Genomic DNA, 5,766 nt, shown 5'->3' with positions numbered 1-5,766 from the left:
CAAAGACAACATCAAACATACCTTAGTCTAGCAAACCACCATAGCCGATTTTCTCAAGCTCTTCCCCCTTCCTTTTTGCATTTTCGGCCAAGGATGATAAAAGATGAACAAATTTTTTTCTTTCTTCTTTAGAACATTTGGCCAAGGGGAAATGAAGAAAGATGGACACTTTTTTTTTTGTTTTTCCTTCTTACTTTCACGGCAAAAGGGGAGGAAAGAAACAATTACCACCCATCCTTTCCTTTTTCCATTTCTTTATTTCCCCATACTTCTTATTATATTTCATCCTACATACCTCACTAGGCCAACATGTTCCCAACATGTTTCCACCCATAGCATGGCCGGCCACTACATATTAGGGAGGGGGAATTTGACATGCAAGTCCCCTTTTTCTTCCACATGCACTAATAGGTCCTCATGCATTGACCTATCACATTTTAAAATTTTCTCATATAAGTCCTATTGACTAAATTCACATGCAATCGACCAAATCGAAGCTTGAAATTTTCACACATTCATTATTACATATTCTAGATAATAAACATCAAATTCAAACCTTTCGGTGACTCGGTTTAGCGGTCCCGAAACCACTTCCCGACTAGGGTCAATTTTGGGCTGTCACATTGATAGTATGCAGACTCTCCAACCGTCTTCCAACCTTTATGAGTCCTCGAGCTCTGTGAGAGAAAGGGAAAAGAGAGGGGTAAACATTTTCATGCTTAGTAAGCTCGAATATCTGGAAAGTAAACTTACCAAGTAATTAGCATGAAATCAAATTGGGCAATAAATTCAATGAGCATAGGATGACTTCCCTATCACTTACACTCAATCAATGAGTTAGTCACATAACAATGCAATATGAAAGTTATCTTAGATGAGCTCATCATTTAACATCTCATTTGTATATATATGTCACATTAATCTCGTTGAGTTTCTAGGAAATCTCGATGGAATATCCATTTACCGTCAATTCGTACAATGATCGTTTCAGATATGCACTCCCGCGAACCTCACATCTTATGGCGGGACTACCAGTCTAGGCTAAATCCCTTATAACGACAAACACCTTTATTGAGCTCGAATCTAAATTACCAGTCCAGGCTAAATTCAAATCCTAATCAAATTACCCGTTTGGGCTAAATCCATAATGGACACATATTCTTCGGGAGGCTCGACCATTCAAAGGAACACCCGTCCGGGCTAGATCCTTTTATAAATGAGATCAACAGATTACTCGTCTGGGCTAAATCCTTACTGCAACACATGCAGGACCTCATTACACATGTCAATCATGGTTTATCCATCGAATTCCCCTTTTAACCTCAACCGAGACATTTATCATAATTCATACTTAAACATGCATTTCATAGAATTTCATGTTATTAAAAAATGCAATCATCATGCATTCATAAATCATATAATTAGACACCTTGAGTGTTTACTTTAAGTTATCCGAACTTACCTGATATTAGTTTCGGTGTCGTGTTTTGGTTATTCCGAAACCTTTCGTTTTCCTCGATCGACCTCTAGGATTTGTTACTCGGGGTCTAAAACAATAAAAATAGATCATTAACACTCCACATTATACATTTCAAGTCTAAATTCCATCCTCGGTCCAAATGACCATTTTACCCTTAACCTTTTACATTTTTACGATTTAGTCCCTACGCTCGTATAATGAAACACATGCAATTTCTACCTTACTCAAGCCTAGCCAAACACTTTTCCCTCTTATGGTAGCCCACATTTTCCATTATTTTCATATTTCTACCACACATTTTACAACTTTTGTAAAAAGGTCCCTTTAGGGGTTTTTCATGAAAATCACCTAGGAAAAGTTGTTTAACACACCTCAAACTTTCATATTCCTCCATAAAAAATCAAAATACAAGTAACTCATGCATGGGTAAATTTTTAAACATGAACCCTAGCATGAAGTATGGGTAGAAATGGAGAGAGTAAGCTATCGGGATCTCAAAACTACAAAGAAATTAAAAACGGGACTTGGGAGAACTTACTAATTGAAAAGCTTGGAAACCCAAGCTATGATCGCTTAAGAATTTCGGCTGGACAAGGGAGAAGAATGGCTGATTTTTGCCTTCTTTTTCTCATTTTATTTCATTAATATGCCAAATGACCAAAATGCCCTTAAGCCCTTTCTTTAAAATTTCATTCATGCCAGCCCATTTTTTTCCAAAAACTTAGAAATTGGGAAAATTGCTCCCCAAGGCCTTCTATGTTATAATCTAAACCAATTTCATGCAATTGCTTCTAGAATCTAAGTTTTGCAATTTATTTAATTTAGTCCCTAATTTTCCAATTGGGCACTTACTCAAAGAATTCCTTCATGAAACTTTAACACATGCATATTCTCATATTCCAAGCCTTGAAATAATTATAAAATAATTATTTTGATGTTGGATTTTTGGTCCCGAAACCACTATTTTGACTAGGCCCTGTTTTGGGATGTTAGATTTCTCCCCCCTTAGGGCTTTCGTCCTCGAATGTCTTACCAGTGAATAGATTCGGATATTGGCTTCTTATGGTTTCTTCTAGTTCCCATGTAGTCTCTTCTACACCATGACGATACCATAAAACTTTTACTAAGGCCACATATTTATTCCTTAACCGTTTAACCTTACGAGCCAATATCTTAACTAGTTCCTCTCTATAGGTCATGTCCGGTCGAATTTCAATCTCAGTCGGTGAAATCATGTGAGAGGGGTTTGATCGGTATCACCTTAACATAGATACGTGGAACACATCATGAACCTTTTCCAGTTCAGATGGCAATTCCAAGCAATAGGCTAACGGTTCAACTCTTTCAGTGATCTCGTACGGTCCGATAAATCGCGGACTCAGTTTGCCTTTTCGGCCAAACATCAACACTTTTTTCCATAAAGACACTTTCAAGAATACTCTATCTCCAACTTGAAACTCAATTTCCTTTCTTTTCAGATCAACATATGACTTTTGCCTATCCGATGTCGTTTTCAAATAGTCTCATATCACTTTAACTTTCTCTTCAGTTTCTTTAATCAAATTAACTTCGTGAATCTGGTTTTCCTTAAGTTCTGTCCAGTACAATGGAGTTCGGTACTTCCTGCCATACAAGGCCTCATAAGGTGCCATCTTCAAACTCGTCTGAAAACTGTTGTTGTAGGCGAATTCTACTAGCAGCAAATATTTTTCCCAGCTACCTTGAAATTCAAGGATGAAACATCACAACATATCCTCAAGAATCTGAATCATTCGCTCAGACTGAGCATCTATCTGAGGGGGAAAAGCTATACTAAAGCTTAATTTCATACCCAAGGCTTCTTGTAATTTCTTCCAGAATCTCGAAGTGAACCTCAGGTCTCTGTCGAAAATAATCGACAGTGGTACCCCATGCAATCTCACAATCTCAGAAATGTACAAGTCGGCCAATCTATCAAGGGAGAAATCTATCCTCACTGGAATAAAATGAGTCGACTTCATCAACTTATCTACTACGACCCATACAACATCTTTCTTCTTTGGAGTCAATGGCAATACTGTCACGAAATCCATAGTAACTCTGTCCCACTTCCATTCGGGGACCATCACAGGCTGTAGCAAACCTGAAGGCAGTTGATGTTCAGCTTTAACTTGCTAACATACTAGACATTTCGACACAAATTAAGAAATATCTCTTTTCATGCCATTCCACCAGTACATTTTCTTCAAATCGCTGTATATCTTGGTACTTCCCAAGTGAATTGACAAACGGCTGTTATGTGCTTCTTGCAAAATTTTTCAAATAAGTTCATTGTTTTTGGGTACACAAACCCAATCTCTGAACATTAAACATCCATCAGAACCAATCTGAAAATCTGATTCAATAGCTAACTCACATTGAGTTCTTTTAGCTTGGAAGTTATCATCATTAGTTTGAGCATCATAGATTTCCTGAAGGAATGTCGGCCTAGCCTCTAGTTCAACCAAGACTGAACCACCATCAAGCAATGTCAAACGAGCATCCATGGCCCTTAATGCAAACAAGGATTTTCTGCTCAACGCATCAATGACCACATTTGCCTTTCCCGGGTGATAGTCAATAATCAGTTCGTAATCCTTGATTAACTCTAGCCACCTCCGCTACCTCAAATTTAATTCTTCTTGAGTCATCAAATACTTCAAACTCTTATGGTTAGTGAATATGCGGCAAGTCTCACCATATAAATAATGCCTCCAAATTTTCAAAGAAAAAAAGATGGCGGCAAGTTCTAGGTCGTGTGTAGGATAGTTCTTCTCATGCGGCTTCAACTATCGTGAAGCATAGGCTATTACCTTGCCATCTTGCATAAGTACACAACCCAGTCCATTTGAGGATGCATCACTGTAGACTACAAATTCTTTTCTCAACTCAGGCAATACTAAAATAAGAGCTTCAGTTAACAGTGTCTTTAACTTCTTAAAACTTTGTTGACACTTTTCCATCCATTCAAATTTAACGTTTTTCTGTAACAATCTCGTCATTGGAGTTGCTATCATGGAGAACCCTTTTACAAATCTTCGATAGTAATCGGCTAAGATAAAAAAACTTCTAACATTGGTTACATTTTTAGGTGGTTTCTATTCGACGATAGCAGAAATCTTACTTGGATCGACTCAGATGCCTTCACCCGAAACAATATAACCCAAAAATCCAACTTCTTGAAGCCAAAACTCACTCTTGCTAAACTTAGCATACAACTGCTTTTCCCGCAATGTCTGCAACACAATTCTCAAGTGCTTTGCATGTTTTGACTCATCTTTGGAATAAATCAAGATGTCCTCAATGAACACAACGACAAACTTGTCCAAATATGGTCGGAAGATCCTATTCATTAGATCCATGAATACAGCCGGTGTATTCATTAACCCAAATGACATGACGAGAAATTCATAATGACCGTACCTCGTTCTAAAAGTTATCTTAGGTACATCCGATTCTTTAACTCGCAGCTGATAATAGCCAGACCTCAAGTCTATCTTAGAGAACACGGTGGCTTTTATCAACTGATTTAATAAATCATCGATCCTTGGTAAAGGATACTTATTCTTGATAGTTACCTTGTTCAGTTGTTGGTAATCTATACATAACCTCATCGAACCATCTTTCTTCCTTACAAATAGAACGGGAGCACCTCAAGTTGAAAAGTTTGGCCTTACAAAACCTTTATCCGTCAGCTCTTGCAACTGTACTTTCAACTCTCTCAGTTCAGTTGGTTTCATCCTATACGGAGCTATTGAAATAGGAGCTATCCCTAGCACCAGCTCAACACCAAATTCTATTTCTCTATCAGGAGGTAATCTGGTAATTCGTCTAGAAATACATCTGGGTACTCACATAATATAGACACAGACTCAATCTTCTACTCTGTTTCCTTAGTGTTCAATACAATTGCAAGGTAGGCTTCATACCCTTTTATCATAATCTCTGAGTAACCATTACCGTGATCACAACCAGAGGTGTATCTAACTCTCTTGAATCAACCCATAGAATCTCACCATCTGGGCATTTCAATTTAATATACTTACTACCACAATTTTCAATTACATCATGCAGTGCTAACCAATCCCTACCAAGTATTACATCAAATTCATCAAATGGTAACGACATAAGATTAGCCAGAAAACAATGACCCTAAATCGTCAAAGGACAATTCTTACAGACTTTATCAACCATGACTGATCTGCCTAGTGGGTTCGACACTTTAATAATAAATTCCGTCGGCTCAATGAGTATGTTCATTCTAGATA

The sequence above is a fragment of the Gossypium hirsutum genome, chromosome A06 (genome assembly GCF_007990345.1).
Source record: "Gossypium hirsutum isolate 1008001.06 chromosome A06, Gossypium_hirsutum_v2.1, whole genome shotgun sequence".
NCBI lineage: Eukaryota > Viridiplantae > Streptophyta > Magnoliopsida > Malvales > Malvaceae > Gossypium > Gossypium hirsutum.
The sequence above is the reverse complement of the archived record's forward strand: the minus strand, read 5'-3'. Positions refer to the sequence as shown.